Raw genomic sequence first — 18498 nt, forward strand, 5'->3', positions numbered from 1 at the left:
AGATCATATTTGTATTTCTGTCTGGTTTACTTCTTTTAGCATCATGCCCTCCAGGCTCATTCATGTTATAACTAATGGCAGGATTTCCTTCTTTTTTAATGGCTGAATAATATTCTATTGTGTGTGTATATGTGTATGTGTGTGTGTGTGTATATATATACACACACATAAATATACACTATATATATATCAAAATATTGATATATATAGAGAGAGACAGATATATATCACATTTTCTTTATCTGTTCATCCATTGAAGGACGTTTAAGTTGTTTCCGTATCCTGGCTATTGTGAATGTCTGCAACGTGGGAGTGTAGCTATTTCTTAGACATACTGATTTTATTTCTTTCTGTTACATACTAAGGAGTGAGATTGCGGGATCCTATGCTAGTTCTATTTTTCATTTCTTGAGGAACTTCCATACTGCTTTCCATAGTGACTGCATTAATTTACATTCCTACCAACAGTGCTCTAGGGTTCAGTTTTCTCTTCATCCTTCTAGCCCTTATTAGTTCTTGTCTTTTTGATAATAGCCATCTTAACAGATATAAGGTAATATCTCATTGTGGTTTTGATTTGCATTTCCCTGATGGGTAGATCATAAGAATTCTCAACACACACACACACACTCACACACAAACACAAATGAGTTAACTGTGTGAAGTGGTGGATGTGTTAATTATCTTGATCTTGATAATCATTCTACAATATATAGGTATATCAAATCATCACATTGTACACTTTAAACATATACAAACATATTTGTCAGTTATTGTTGGGGGAAAAAAGAAGATGAAATAGACCATGCCTACTTCTTATCCATTAGGAATTGTGGATTAAATCAGACACAGTGAAAGAAGACATTAATTGAAGTGCCCATAAGGATTTCTAGCTTAAAATAATGCCTTTTCTAGCTCCCAATTAAGACTTTCCCAGATTCCTGCTAAAATACTAAATATAGTCATAGATTAATGTTAAATCTCATGCCACAACTGAAAACTAACACTGACCTAATGCTAATTCTGAAAGGAATTTCCATTACCTGAAAGTATATGGAGATGGATTAAGAAATAACCTTTAGGTCTTGTCTTGTGAGCTGTCTAGATTTCACTTGATGAAATAACTTTTCTTTAAAAGGACAGGAAGAAACCAGAAATCTGGGGACATTTATTCTTGTATACTAAAACATTGAGAAACAGTAATAACCAAAATATAACAGGTTAGGAGCAAAGGGGTATATTTCCTAGAAATAAAGTTCTGTTGTGGGGAGAGTCAGGGAGGGATAAGAAGGACAGAGAGGAATGATCCTGGGAGCACTGTAATCAGTCGATGCGTGTGACAGGAAACCAGGCAAAGTATAGAAGATTATTCTACTTCTGAATATCAGAATTATTGAGATGGAAACTGCACATCCACCTACCCCTAAAATTGATTTTAGAAATTAATTTATCTATAAATCAAATGAGTAGAAGGCAGTATTGTGGACTATCAAATGAATCCAGATACAGCTTTAATTTATTAAAGGAAAAGTAGAGAGAGAGAAAAAAAACATAAATGACCACAGCCACCACCATAATTACTTAAGGTTTATGGGAAATATATAGACAAAGAGAATGGGAACACAAACCCACAATTTCAAAGGAAGCATATATATTTTAAAAAATAAATGACCTACTAAATAATTATAATGCTATTTCGAAAGAAGATGTTTGGCATCCTCAATAGACTGCAAGAAAGTTCTTTTAAAAAGAGTACAGAAAAGGATGAGAAGAAACAAGCTCAGATGTAAAAGAAAATGGCTGAAAAAGGAAGGATTGCAAGAAAACTATAATAATAGAACTAACATCCATACTCAACTGAGTAATTAAGACTGTCAAAATCATTTCAGTCCTGTAAGTGACAGGAATAAAACACTGTCTCATACAATAGAGGAAAGTGACCAAGACCAAAAAAATCCCAGAACAAACAAGAAGATAATTACATAGGAAAGGGAAACAGAATAGAGATGTAATCTAAGAAGTGTACTATTCCTAAGGAAGAAATAGGAACAGTAGAGTTAGAAGAAAAATCAGTTACTTGATTTTTGAAAATATAAAATGAAAGAGATACATGTTTATAGATTGAAGGTCTCACAGTTTTCTTTGCAAAATAAATTGAAAGAAAACTACATCAATATACATTCTTGGGAATTTAATCACAAAAGTTAAGAATATATCCTACAAGCATCCAAGAAAAACTCATAGTTCTCTTTAACCCTAATTTTAAATAATTATTTAGCAAATTGACTGTTTTGAGAGCCATACATAAGGTCATCTCAATGAATGCTGAAAAGATTGATAAAAGTTAACATCCATATTAATGTAAAAATTCTTAGTAATGGTACAAAATACTACTGACCAAAATTAATTATAAATATAAATACAAAAATCTTAAATAAAATAGTAGATAATGGAGTCTAGAATTATATGTAAAAGATTAATGCACCATAATCAATATGGTTTATTCCAGGAATTCAACAGTGATTCTGGGTAAAGACATCTATTAATGAAAATCATAACAGAAGTAGGTCAAATGACAAATGTATCCTCATCTTTATCATGCAGAAAAGGTAGCTGATGTGTCAACATTTATTCCTGATAGAGAAAAAAAATTTAGAAAAGTAGAAATAGAAATCTTCCATAAAGTATTAATGAATATACATCCCTAGTTAAAAGCCTGCATCATATATACTGTTGAAATTGTAACCACATTGAAATAAGGAATAAGGCAAGTCCTCCTGCAAATATACTTACTATTTTTATCATTGTGCAAGTGTTAATTAATACATTAAAACAGGAATAAGAAAGGAAAATCATAGTTTTTGGAGTGGAGGAAACAAAAGTAATTATTTGCAGATATGTTTCTTTAACTGAAAAACTAAAGGCAAAATAACTGAAAAGTAGATATTGTAAGGTGCCTGGATACAGATTTAATATATACAAATCATCAGTTTATCTATAAAATTCAATAATGAGAACATAAGAAGTTAAAAATCACATTTGCCATGACAATTATGCAATGTCTAGAAATAAAAATAAGTTACTTTATAGCATATATCTATATCTATCTATATATCTATATAAATGTATCTATATAACTTGGCTGAATAATTCACTAAATGGAGATATAATGTTTATAGATAAAATGATTCTGTAGGGAAAATATATCCATTCTCACCAAATTAATATATGTACTGGCTGTAATTACAGTAAAATTTTAAGTGAAATTTTTTTATTAACAAAATTATTCTGAAGTTATAATGATAGAATGGGCACATTATAGTAGATATTTTTAAAAGAGTAATGAAAAAGAGCTTGCCCAATCAAATCAACATATTTAATAAAGAAAAACTAATAAAAACAATATGATTGTCACTAGAATAATAATAGTCAGTAAAGTTCTTTGAATTTAGAATAAAAATGTGACTCTTTATTGTGATTCAAAAGATCTGCAAGATCTAGTCCTTACCTTCCTCTCCTACATCATCTTGGGATGCTCTGTAGGCACAGTACTTGTTTGTTGCCTCAGGCCTTCATAAATTCTGCTTTCTCTGTCTGGAATATTCTATCGACTTTCTACATAGGACTCCTTTTCATCCTGAAGTTCACAGCTTGAATTGTACCTGTTCAGTGAGAGGTCCATGATAGAAAAAAATATATATATATAGCAATATCTGTATATAGATGGTGATTAAAGGCATAGAGTTGTATGTTACTCAGAGTGTATTGTAGAGAGAGAGGAATCTAAGAATATAAACTCCTTGGAGGCAGGGTTTTTTGTTGTTGTTGTTTATTTTATTCACTGCTTCTCCTCAGTTCCTATAATAGTGCTTAGCATATAAAAGGTATTTAATATGTATTTCCTAATCCAGAGGGATTAGGAAAAGTTCTATAGTCAAAAACATTTAAAGAGAGAACAGAAGATGAGCCTATAATGGCTACTAGAAAATAGTGCCAAGATATACAGGAAGAAAACTGTTCAAATGTGGTATCAGAGAAGCCCAGATAAAGACAATTTTTAAAATAATAAGATAAAACAAGCTAGACACTAATAAGATGTCATCAAGATACAGTTTCAGAAGCATCCACTGGGTGTGGTGGCATATAGGTTGTTATTCTCAGTAAAAAGAAAAGAAACTGTTGTAATGTTGGAGGCAGAAGCTAAACTGCAATGGGTATACAAATATAAATAGGAGGTGTGAAAATGAAGTTGGAGACAAACCATTCTGTGAGAGAGTAAATAGTAGCTTAAGCAATAAGTGGACTGAGGAGAGAATAAAAAGTTATATATGAAAAAATAGGTAGGGCCAGAGCAGGGAATTTCAATAGGGTTATAATATATTTATAAAGTAGGACACTGTAAGATTGAGCAAACTAAATTAGTTAGAACTGTATATTAAAGAGAATGCTCCTCCAACATTTTAATGTTAGGAGAAAGATGAACATCTCAAGAAAATTAATTCTAAGTGGTTTTTTGTTGTTGTTAGAAAGAAAACATTTATTTTATTTAAAAAATTTTTATTTTGTATATACTTTTTTATTGAATTATAGTCAGTTTACAATGTGTCAATTTCTGGTGTACAGCAAAATGCTTCAGTCATATGTGAACATACATATATTCATCTTCATATTCTTTTTCACCATGAGTTACTACATGATATTAAATATAGTTCTCTGTGCTATGCAGTAGGACCTTGTTGTTTATTTTATATATGGTAGTTAGTATTTTATATATAGTAGTTAGTATCTGCAAATCTTGAACTCCTAATTTTTCCCTTCCCACCCTCTTCCCGCCTTGGTCACCGTAAGTTTGTTTTCTATGTCTGTGAGTCTGTTTCTGTTTTGTAAATAAGTTCATTTGTCTTTTTTTTTTTTTTTTACATTCCACATGTAAGTGATATCATTCGGCAATTTTCTTTCTCTTTCTGGCTTATTTCACTTAGAATGACAATCTCCAGGTCCATCCATGTTGCTGCAAATGGCATTATATTATTCTTCTTTATGGCTGAGTAATATTCCACTGTATAAATATATCACAACTTCTTTATTGAATCATCTTTTGATGGATATTTGGGTTGTTTCCATGCCTTGACTATTGTAAATAGTGCTTCTATGAACATTGGGATGCATGTATCTTTTTGAATTAAAGTTCCCTTTGGATATAAAAATTTTTTTTTTTAATGGAAAGAATATCTAACTTGGGGTCAGCTAACCTGGATTTTAGTTCCAGGCAACTGGCCTTGGCCATTACTGTTCTGAGTCTCAGTTTCCTCATGTTAAAAATGATTGAATTCTTTTAAATGACACTTTTGAATTCTGAAGTTCTTTCAAACTTACAGAAAATATTTTCTTGAAGTGCTCATGGCTTGGTAATGTGCGTCACTGTTCCAGGAGAAGAGATCTAGACTTGATACCAAAATGAAGGGCTCTTGGTCATATAAAAACAATGATCAGAAGGAAATGTAGCATGATTTGATGGGGTGGAAAAGAGATGAAGAAACACAAATGTTTTGTACTCCATTATATATTGGATAACAAGCAGTGATGTGCTCTTACTGTTGACATCTCCAGCTTCTCTTTTGATCTGTAAGTACAACTCCAACAAATAGACATGCTGTGTGTTGTTTTACTTAAATTATGAATAGAGAAAATGGGTTAATAGGGTCATGGAAGAAAATACTTAATGGTTATAAAAGAATCCTTAGAAAAATAACAGGACCATCTGTGAATTAGTACAATAGATTCCTTTGAAATATGTATTCATTAACGTTCATGTTCACTTGTAGAATACAGGTTCAATTGTAAGAAATACTTGGAAATAAGACTTTGTATTTGAAAATATTTAGTACAGACTTATGTAATAAACTAATAAATAGTTATTTGAAGTAGTAATTATAAGTGCAAATTTCAAATTTCTGATAATTAAAGTGTATATCATTACTACACAGTCATTACTACCTTCAATACTGTGGTTTAATTTTAGTTCTTTTATCATTTACTTCAGAGTAAAAAGAAATAAATCATTGCAATGTGTTCATACTCAAGCATTTCATGAAATGTCTTTTTCCCCAATTCTAAATAACATTTTTTAGGTTTCTAAAGTAACACAGGCTCATGGTAGATATTTAGAAATCTAAAAATGCTAAGGAAGAAACTTGAAACACACCAATGTTTTTGGATCAGGGACAGCTAGATTGAGTCTTTCCCCAGGGCCTGTCTGCCTGAAATTCAGCACTTAGCCACTAAGAGTTTTTGTGACATCACTCAGTGTGCACACTGACAATGTCTGCCTAGTTTGATCCACTGCTCTTGTGCATGTACTTATAATGGTCTCCGTGGTTTGGCCTGGATCAGTCCCAAGGCACCCAAGTCTGTCTCTGTGTAGCTAGACTGAATTTCTGCCCTGATCTTGTGCCAGGCTGTGTGTGAAGCAAGCAGGGGCTCGAGCATTTATCCTTTCTGACTGGGAAGTATGGCGAGGCAGCAGCTGCCAGCGCAAGTCTCTGCCCTGGTTGTTAGCTGGCAGGCATGCTCATATTCCTCAAGAGTAGAGTCTAGGCTTCTCCAGCCCATCTCTCTGTGCCAGCAGATTTCCCAGCAGGCAAGGGTACTCCCCAGGGTGAGGGTCTGCCTGTGTGGACCTTTTCTCCCTTAGAGATCCCTCCTTGGGGTGCAGATCCTATCCTGATGCCTGTTTTTTTCCCATCCTGCTCGGTTGCATGGAAATCTTTCTTGTAGCTTTGGTTACATAGAAGATCTTTTGCCAGTTTCCAGTTAGTTTTCTGTGAGAATTGTTCCACATGTAGATGAATTTTTGTTGTGTTTATGGGGGAAGGTGAGCTCCACTTCTTCCTACTCCACCATTTTGATCCCCCTCTGAAACATAGTACAATTTAATAATGCTAGAAAAATCCCCAAAGGATGTGTATTTCACTATTCTGATGAAAAGGCTGTTTCTTAGATCTGTGTTCTCCAAGTACATAGTCAATATGAAGCTTGTATAAATCCTGGGATCCCAGTTTAGACTCTAGTTTTACCAAGAGTACTAAAGGAGACTGTAAAACACTCCAGGATTAAAATGTATATAGTATATAAATAGGTGGTAAGTTGATTATTTCAAAAGATATTATTTAATGATACAAGAAAGAAAGAGAACTGTAGACCTGTGTATGTTTAAAATATCCATTTTTCTCTTTGGAATCCAGCATAGCTCACCTCAGTTACCATGTATGTGTGCACATGTGTAATACACATAAATATTCAAATATAAAAATAATGGAGAAACTTTTTGTTCAAGATAGCTGACTGTGTGTGTGTGTGTATGCACACTTCTCCTTAACTCTTACTACAATGACAACAGAAATATTATATATAATACATATTTTATAATATATATTTATGATGGGAATGGATTAGCTATGAAACCTAACAGACCTGAGAAATTATTTCATAGAGGCAATAAGATGAAACCTCAAAAATATTGAGTTTCTGAAGATAGGCTATAGATGGACCCCTGTATCAGTATCAGAGCCAGTGGGGGGCTAAAAGAATGAGGTTAATCCCGATAATTAAAGAGAGATGGACCAACTATCTATGTTAGTACCCTACTAAAGCAGATAAGTTAGGTGTCTACCTGTCACTTAAAGCATACATAGAAAGTGAAAACAAGAAAGCTAGTCAATATTAAGTGTTCACTATATGCTAATCACTGTCATAAGCATGTTTGTATTTTAACTCATTTTGTATCAATAACATTCATATGAAATTTGTAACGTTATTATTCCTACTTTAAGAATAAGGTATCTATAATGTAGTGGGGAGTCTTTTGCCCAGTGTGACGACATTAAAGCTAAATGCCTGAGCCAGGATTCAAAGCCAGACAGTAATAATCCAGAGCCTATATTTTTATACACTAAGCTATGCTGCCTCTCATAAGATCAAATATATAAGCTATCATTGTATCTCAGAAAGGGGTTTGAATTCAAAGAAAGTGAATCACACATTGACTTACAAGTATTAGGGAATAACTGCTATCAGACTTGCCATCCCTCTGTAAACAACTATAAAACTGAACAAAATACATGAGGCAACTCTTTTTTTAGGCATTATCTATCAGGCAGAATAGGAGTACATTCCTTGAGAGAATATATTTGTACGGAGCTCAGAAACAGCCAAAATCAATATAAGATGGTAGAAATAAGGAAAGTGGTTGTCTATGTGAGAGTGGTGATTGCCTGGAACAGAGAAAAAAAGTAATTTTCTGGAGAAAAGAAGATTGTTTATCTTTTGACTGGATTGCTGTTTACATGGGTGAATACCTTTGACAAAATTCATCAACCTGCTATCTTAAAATCTTGGCATTTCAGTGTATGCAAAATTTATCTTGATTTATTTTAACTGTGGCAAAATATGTAACATAAAATTTGCAATTTCACCATTCTTAGCTGTACAAATGCATGGCATTAAGAACCTTCATATTGTTGTGCAACCATCACCACCATCTCCAGAATTTTTTCATCTTCGCAGATGTAAACTCTGTACCCATTAAAAAATAACTTCACATACTCTAATCCTCCCACCCCAGTCCCTGACAACTACCGTTCTGCCATTACTCTAGGTAATTCATGTAACTGAAATCATACAATATTTGTCCTTTTGTGTCTGGCTTTTTTCACGTAGAATGTTTTCAGGGTTCATCCATGTTGTAGCATGTGTCATAATTTCATTCCTTTTTAAAGCTGAATGATATTTCATTATATTTATATACCTCCTATTATTTATCCATTCATATATCAATGATATTTCTGTTATTTTCACTTTATGGCTATTAAGAATATTGCTGCCTGAAAATTGATGTCTAATTATCTGTTCAAGTCTCTTCTTCCAGTATTTTGGAGTATATATCCAGAAGTGGAATTTCTGGATCATATGGCAATTCTATGCTTTGCTTTTTTTTTCTTTGAAGAACTTTGTCATGGTGCACTCCTCTTAATATGCTGTTGAATTTGGTTTAGTAGTATTGAGTTGAAGACTTTTGCATCCATATTCATAAGTGATATAGGTCTGTAGTTTTCTTGTAGTGTCAATTTATTTGGCTCTGTTATTTTGGTAATTTTAACCTTATAGGGTGAGTTAGGGATGGTTTCTTCCTTTTTGGTATTTTGAACATTAAATGTTTTGAATATTTGGAAGAGTTTGAGAATGATTGATGTTAATGCTTCTTTAGATGTTTGGTAGAATTCAGCAAAAAAACCCATCTGGTCATAGGCTTTTCTTTGTTGGGGAGGCTTTTGCTACTGATTAGCTCTCCATATTAATTATAAATTTACTCAGATTTTCTATTTCTTCATTTGATTTTAGTAGGCTGCATGTTTCTAGAAATTTGTCCATTTCATCTAAATTATCCATTTTGGGGGCATATAATTGTTCACAGTACCTTTGTATAAACTTTTTATTTTGTCAAGTTGGTAGTAATATTCCTTTTGTCATTTCTGATTTTAGTTAGTTGCATCTTTTTTATATTGCTTAGTCAATCTAGCTAAATTTCTTGTCAGTTTTGTCTTGCTGAAAACCAACTCTTGCTCTTGTTGATTTTCTCTGTTGCAGTTGTATTCTCTATCTCTTTTCTAATCTTTACTATTTCCTTCTTTCTGCTAACCTTGGATTCAGTTTGTTCTTTTTCTGGTTCTTTACAGTGTAAAGTTAGGTCGTTGCTTTGGGATCTTTCTTCTTATTTAATATAAGCTTTTACTGATATAAATTTCTCTCATGGCACTGCTTTTCCTACAGTCCGTAAGTTTTGGAATGTTGTTTTCCATTTGTGTCAAGATATTTTCTAGTTTCCATTGTGATTTCTTCTTGGATATATTGGTTGTTCAATATCCATTTATTTGTGTTTTTTCTAGTTTTCTTTTTCCTATTAATTTCTAGTTTCATTCCATTTTGATCAGAAAATGTACTATGTATTATTTCAATCTTTTAAAATTTATGAAGACTTGTTTTGTAACCTAACATATATATACCTTATTCTGGAGAACGATCCATGTGCGTTTGAGAGTGTCTGTTTTGCTGCTTTGTCATAGAGTGTTCTGTATATGTTAGGTCTTATTGGTTTATGGTGTTGTTCATGGCATCTGTTTCCTAATTTATCATCTATCTGGCTGTTCTATCTATTGCTGAAAGTGATGTATTAAAGTCTCCTGCTATAGTCGTAGAAGTTTCTATTTCTCAATTTCAATTTCTTCATGTATTTAGGAGCTTTGATGTTCGATGCCTATATGATTACGAGTGTTATGTCTTGGTGAATTAACCTTTTATCACAGCATAATGTGCATCTGTGTTTTTTGTAACAATTTTTGACATAAAGTCTATTTTGTCTGATATGAATGTAGCCACCCCTGCTCTCCTTTGGTTACTATTTACAAGGAATATGTTTTTCCATCCTGTTATTTTCAATTTATCTGTGATTGTATTTCTAAAGTGAGTCTCTTGTATATAGTATATTGTTAAACGATTTTTAAAAAATCCATTCTGTCAATCTCTGTCTTTTGATTGGGGAGTTTAATCCATTGACATTTAAAGAAATTACTTATGGAAAGAACTTACTTTTGCTATTTTGCTATTTATTGTCTGCATGTTTTATAGCTCTTTGTCCCTCATATCCTGCCTTACTGCCTTTCCTTGGGTTTAGTTGATTTTTTTGTAGTGACACATTTTGATTTCCTTTTGTGAATAATGTATAGATATTTTCTTTGTGGTTACTATGGGGAATTAAATAAAACATCCTAGAATTATATGAATCTATTTTAAATTTATGGAATTTTACTTCAATCGTATACAAAAACTACTCCTCTGTCATCATTCACTTTACATTATTGATGTCACACATATTTATGTATCATATACCCATCAAGATAGATTTGTAATTATTTTTATATGTTCATCATTTATTTCTTCCAATAATCTCTGCTTCTTTGTTTCTCTCTTCTCCTTCTGGCAATACCATAATGTATATGTTAGTCTTCTTGATAGTGTCCCATAAGTCCCTTAGGCTTCACTGGCTTTTCTTTATTCTTTTTTTTTTTTTTCCTTTTTACTCTTCAGACTCAATAATTTAAAATGTCCTGTCTTGAAGTACACTATTCTCTCTTCTGCTTATTTCAGTCTGCTCTTGAACCTTGTTAGTGAATTTTTCAATTCAGTTATTGTATATTTCTGTTCCAGAATATCTGTTTCATTCCTTTTTATAATTTCTATCTCTTTGTTGATATTCTTTTATTCACGTATAGTTTTGCTGATTTTCTTTAGTTCTTTGTCCATTTTTCCTTTGGCTTTTTGAGTATATTTTTCAGTTACTTTATAACTGTTGTCTAGTATGTCCAGTGCTTGTGTTCCTTCAGGGATAATTACTGCCATGTTATTTTCTTCCTTTAAATGTGTTGTGTTTTCTTGTTTATGTATATACCTTGTGGATTTTGTTGTTGTTGCAAATTGTCTATATGAAAAAAATATCAAATTAGCCATTTCTCCCAGTGTTTGTGGATTGGCTCTGTGCTGGAACAAACCTTCACTAATTAGCAGATCATGTTCTGAAACTTGCCATCATTTTGGGATAAAGGCTTAAGTCTTCTCAAGTCATGCATCTTGCTTAGTCCTGTGTGTGGCTTTTTTGATTACCTTGTATACAAGGCTGTTATGAATGTCTTAGTTTTGCAGAGTCTCACCCTGTCTTCTTCTTGATACCTTAGATTCTCTGTTGTATTCCTGTACCTGTAATCTCTTGTCCTTGGTGTCATCGATCTGTAGTCCCCCTGCATCTTAACATAAGCCATGACTGCTACTTTCTTTGGCATTTCCTGGCCTGAGACCCAAACTATGCTATTATTCTCCATCTGACCTCTGAATCAGGCAAACTGGAGACCAGTCCCTCAGGCAGCCACCAAACAAGGTAGAACAGTGCAAATAAGGTCTTCTCTGTTACTTCCGGTTTGAGGGAGGGAATTGGAAACTGGGCTGCTTCTTCCTACTGACTGTGTTGCCATGTGTTGGAGATAGCATGGGGCAAAGGCCAGTAGAAATCCCAGAAATTTTTCTACCATCTTGAATGTGGCTTTTTCTTTTTCTCAGTTGAAGTGTAGTTGACTTACAATATTATATTAGCTTCAGGTGTACAACATACTAATTTGATGTTTTTATATTACACTGAATACCAAGTTATAAAATATTAACTATATTCTCTATATTTTATATTACATCCTTAAAAGTTATTTATTTTGTATCTAGTGATTTGTACTACTAATCCCCTTCACCTGTTTTGCCCCTCCATACCCCGACCCTGATAATGACTTGTTTTTTCTCTGTATCTGTGAGTCTGTTTCTGTTTTGTTGTATTTGTTCACTTGTTTTGTTTTTTAGATTCCACATAAAAGTGAGAACATACAGTAAAATGTGGCTTTTTCTTGATCGGACATTTGTTGCTATAGAACATTGACTGTTTTGAAGAGCTTCTATAAGATGATTTTAGCTTGTTTTTAGGGTGTTTTTTTTTTTTTTAATGCTTCCGTGAGAGATTGAAGACCTCAAGCTCCATAGTTGGCCATCTTGCTGATGTAACTCCTTTCTACCTTAATTTTTAAAAACTTGTTCTCAGATTCCCTTTTAATAATATATATGTGGTTTATAGTTGATACACTTAGAAAAGTCTAAAATAAAGAGATTGGTAAAGATAGATGATACAAATGCTAAAAATAGGTAATAGGTTTGGCAATATAAAAATAATAAAAATAGATAAGAAGGTGAAAATGGTATTCTCTGATGCATGAAGAAGTTGTTTCAGGCAGCAGTGGTTGGGGCAAGGGGAGAAAGAGCATGTCAATATTTAGAGAAAATGGGACATTTGACACTGCATTAAATCTTCCCCGAAGTCAGCCCCACTCCTGAATATACTGTTGTTTATTCACATGAACTAATCAGTTCCGCATTTTTCTTAATTTAGCTTAAGTTGGTTTGCAACTGGAGTCTTGACTTGGAGTTTAAGATAAACCTAATAAGGTCTGTGTAAGTTCTATACAGATAAAATGGCTTTTCTTAAACACATGTAAGTGAGCCTGAATAGTGGACACACAGAGATTTATTCCTGATAGAAGATGCAGATTCTTCCTAAATACATCTATAAATTCAATGCAACATCTCTCAAAATTACTGAAGAAGTGTATTTTCATCACATCTTTCACTAGAACAAAGTAATTTGATACCTTAAAATAGGTTCCAGTCTGGAGTTAATTGTGTTAAGTTTGTCATATTTCTTATACCCTTGAGATTTTAGAAAAAACACATAATTCAACATATTATTTTACCAAGAGACAGACTTAAGGATAAGCATTTTTGAATTTGTCTTGTAGCTTATAGTATGACTTCACTGACTCATACTTTACTATCTCTGAGTACATATAGGATAGTGTCTCCACAGCTTATTGTATGTTATTCTGCTTTGTAGGCATTTTTTTTTATGACTCTATGTTATATCTACTGGATTTTGGTTGGACTTCCACAGGAATAATGGCTATTTTAATTTGTATACATTTGTAGTTTCCTTTCATGAGGTATGATGCTGTTATGGAGACCTAGGACATTTCCACCATGAAGAGACATTGGACGTTTGCAAATTTGATTTGGCACAATACTCTTCATGTTCTATTTTATTTCCAATAGAAAAATGTGATTGGATAGAAAATAGACCTGATCATTACCTTGCATCTGAGGCATTTCACAGTATGGGATCTGGCTGCCAAAGGATGCAATTCATGGTTACCCTTTGTGTGAGAGATGTTTCTGAGCAGCAGGCTGTCCCTGGCAAGAACATTATCCATCAAATTTCACAAACTGGATGTTCCCTGTCTGGCTTAGCTTATACATCTAGACTTCCAGCAGAATATGTAGAGCCTTTATCAGAATCCATGTTTCAGTCTTGGATGAATTACATAATCTATGGGGGAGAATATCAAGGAGAGTAAGGTAAAATAGCATTTCTGGATCACTGGTGACATTTTTATTGATTATACATTCTCAAAAGAACCTGTGGAGTTATAATGCTAGTAAGAACTTGAGAAGAAATCAACATACATTATAAAATTGGATGTCAGTTCTTGACTGTCCATTGATACAGATAGAGGTGGGATGATTAATATGTAGGTCTCTTTGGGGGATTTTCTGTTAATAGTTTTGGGTTAGATTTATTGACCTATAAAATGTGATCTCACTCATCACAATATTTTGTTCTCTGTCTCCATGTCACTCCCCTCATGTGAGGAGAATTTACTAAAGGTTTCAACTGGAAGCTTGTTTATAAGACCTGTTAACTCACAGGATTCAGACAGAGCTGAGACCCAAGAGTCAGTATTATGGGCCAGTTAATGCTTAAAGATGAGGCCCAGATATAATTTAATATAATCCTCTCATTATTTTATTTATTTAATCTGACCAATATTTCCTTCTACTCTGAATTATTTTTTACCTATTCATTGTGTAAATCAAGACATGTCACTTTAAGTGAATATGAATCTGTCCTGGATCCACTCTGTGCTGAGGGATCAAAGAACAAACTAAAGATCAAAGTCTGGTAGCCTCTTATGGAGATGAGTAAGAATTGCAGTTATCATGCTATTTCTTTAGCTTTCCACACACTGCTTTGTGGTTATTCAATGCTCTGTGATTTGTGGTATCATATAATAGTGAATGATAGGATGATACTCCATGAGACATGCATACATTATAGAACAGCGTAGAATTGTTTTCCTCTTATGCTTTCAGTTTAGATGCACTTTCCACCCACAGCTGGTTGTTTAGGGAAGTGAATTTTCCTTGAGCACAATGCTTAGCTTGACATTCTGCCAACTTCATGCTCTTACACAGATTATGATAGATTCAAACTAGAGGTTAGTTGTCATCTATCACTTTTGTCAGACTAATCTCAGAATCTGCCTTTTTGATAAGAAGGATTGCTAATTTCATATTGATGACAGTCCCCACCACCTCCAATCACAGTTTTATCCACTCCATTTCAACACTACTGTTCAAATTAGTTATATTCTACAATAGTGGCATTTAGCTTTTGAAGTTTTGAAGCAAAATAATTAAATTGGAGTGTTTACCTTTGTTCAGTCTAGCTTTTATGCTCAGCAGTTTTGGATGCTTTTGATGACAGAGTTCTAGTGATGTTCAGGATGCAGTGCTCTTTATTTTGCAAGCCGAAAACCAGACTCTGATGATATGGCACTTTCATAACAATAAATAAGACTATCCAACCTTTGTTGCTTCATATAATGCCTGCCGTTGATACTTGCTTGAGTGATTAAGAGTGACCGTGCCTTCATGAAACCATCAGGCCTGGTTGATGTTGGGACAGTATTTGAGATTGGTTGCAGGCAAGTAGTCTCTCCCGACTCAATCATTATTTCCTGTACAACCACCTGGGTGCTGGGCTAAGTCGATTCCCACCTTCAAATTTCAGCAGAAGTGATATTTTTCCCTCCACAGTCCGAAATGTAGTGAATTACTCCCAGCTGCCCCAGGACAAAGAACAGGAGTAACAAAAGCCTGTACACATTATTTATTGATCTCCTCATTTGCTTGGGCTCGCATCTCAGCCTGAATGCCCAGGTGTACCTGTTTTCTTTTGTCTAGTACCTAGAAGAGAACTGTGTTGTGTTACATAAATATCACTGGGTGGTGGAGAATATAGTTATTCCTCCAGGATATGTTTGTAAGAAAACAGTACACACAACAGTCAGTCCGATGTGTCTTAGGCAATCATTCTAATTATCTTGGGCTAAATCTAAAAAAAAAAAATCAGAGTGGGAGGGTAGAGCTCAGTGGTAGAGTGCCTGCTTAGCATGCACGAGGTCCTGGATTCAATCCCCAGTACCTCCATTAAAAATAAATAAACGAATAAATAAGTAAACCTAATTATCTACCCCCACTGAAAATAAATAAATAAATAAATATTGTAAAAAAAATCAGAAGAGGAATAGGAAAAACATTGAAAGCCTGTGAATTATTTCTTTTCTGAGCTTGATGAAAAACATTAAATTACAATTATTGCTTCCATTTTACTGGTATAACTGCCTCTAATAGAACTACTGCATGAAAACAGAAATATACTCATTAAATATAGTTGAAAATCATATCATTAGCATAGATATTTCATGCATGAATTATCTTATCCAAAGCAAAATAAAGCCTTTTCCACAAGCAATTTATAATGTGCAAAATTTTGTTGGTGCTTATTAACAAGAAAGATACCACTTTCAGTTTGTCACCTGACTTAAGGTCCCATTGATGCAGTTGAGGTTTGAGCTTTTTAACAGCATCTTACCCTATCTTGAGAGAGAAAAAAAATAACCTGCATTTTTTATAGCCTGAACTTGCACTTTATGGGAAAGCTGAATGACCACTGAAAGATGTCAAACTTTTTAGTTAAATAGAAGATATGTACAAAAAGAGAAACTGGCTAGCACTGGTTAAAATTTTATTTTTTTCTTATTTTTCATTTGCAATCTCCTGAACATTAAAGACATTTTTGGGAACATTGCTCAAGATACAAAGCAATTCTCTTTTGGATAGTTCTGAATGCCTTCACAGCCTAAACCAGGCTGTGGAGTTCTCTAAACCTTGACTCAAATATTCAATAATAATTAATGTTAATACAACCAAAATATATTTTCAAGCCAATAAAGAGTAAAGTACATCTTCTAACTTGGTTTTCCCTCTGTAAATATTTGAAGATATGAAGTAGCAGGTCCTTACCTAATGTCTGTGTTCAATATCTAGTAGGTATTTGGGGGCCAGGAGGTCTTATTTTAGAATCCACAAATCCTATTTATTTGTAAATTAAATTCAACCAGTATATGATTTTTAGATAGGGATAATTATATCTCTATTTTCCTTATCCTCTAACTAAAAATTACTCCTTTCATTTTGAAAGTAGGCAACAGACCTCTGTAATATTGGCCATACTTAACGACTTTGTCAGCATTAGAAAACAGATACTTTTATGTCACATAAAATTTGCTATAATTATATTAAAATAAATTTAACCTCATATTATTTCAAAGTTATGATCATTTTAGGCCTGATGCTAACCCTAAGTCTTGTTATCCAATATGTTAAAATAAAGAAAGTATATTACTATGTTAACAATTTAAAGAATTTTTTGTAACTATTTCAGTATAACTTTCTTTATTCATAAATGGAGATAAAAGTATCTATTTCAAGTGTTTATTCTAAGGATAAATAATTTAATATATATAGTGATACATAGTGCTTAGAATAGTATCTGGCACACAGTATTTGCTATTGTTACCTGCTTTTAGAGATTTTATAATTCTACTGGATATACAGAGCATGCTTCCATGAGACGTAGTCATACAAGACAGGATGTAATTTGTAGCAAAAATGAGCAGTAGAAGTGATAATTATTTTAGAAGTCCAAAGAAAGTGAGGAATTAAGAGTTGTCTAGTATTCCTCTAAGATTGTTACCAGAAAAAAGAGGAATAAGGATTACCTCGGTTCTTAGTCACTTGAAAAAAAATGAATTTTTGACAAGAGACAGCATGATATAAATAAGATTTTATTAGTAAAGTAAAAACTTAGTAAAATATAGTACACTCCCGAGAATTGGGAGCGGGCCAATCCAAGAGAGATAACATGGAGCCGCTCATTCGTTTTTCCTGTTTTTCTATCCTGGCTTAGTGGTGTTTTCGTGATTGATTGATTGATTGATTCACGGCCCAGGTTCTTTGAGTGCTCAGGCTGATTGACAGCTCACGTTCCTTGTGTTCAGGCTGATTGACAGCCCACGTTCCTTGTGCTCAGGCTGATTGACAGCTCACATTCCTTGTGCTCAGGCATGCCCATCTCTTCTACGCATGTTTTTACCCATGATGCACATAGAGGGGAGGAGGCTCAAACTCTGGTGTTAATTACATTATAATGAGCATTGGGTCAAGTTAAGGCGGGTCTTTCTCTACTGCGCAGCCGCAGCCGCAGCCGCAGCCGCAGCCGCAGCCGCAGCCGCAGCCGCAGCCGCAGCCGCAGCCGCAGCCGCAGCCGCAGCCGCAGCCGCAGCCGCAGCCGCAGCCGCAGCCGCAGCCGCAGCCGCAGCCTTGGACTCCAGCCGCTTTCTTTCCTGGCTCTCATTTAGAGAAAGTAAGTTTTTGGAGCCCCTTATTCTGAGCGCAGGTTTACTGTTATTTTTCTGGGTTGCTCCTTTCCCCTTCCTCTCCCCCTGCCCGGTGCTCACTTCTATCTAACTGCCTAACAAGAGGATTTCATGGAGGTAAGAGACTGACATTAGCTGGGTTTGAGAGAGGAAATTCTGTGGTGTGCTCAAACTTGTGAAGTTGGATTTATTACAGTACGTGCAGGCATTAGTGAGTGTAAAATCTGCTATGGGTCTAAGA

Source organism: Camelus bactrianus, chromosome X, assembly GCF_048773025.1.
Source record: "Camelus bactrianus isolate YW-2024 breed Bactrian camel chromosome X, ASM4877302v1, whole genome shotgun sequence".
In the NCBI taxonomy this organism is placed as follows: Eukaryota; Metazoa; Chordata; class Mammalia; order Artiodactyla; family Camelidae; genus Camelus; species Camelus bactrianus.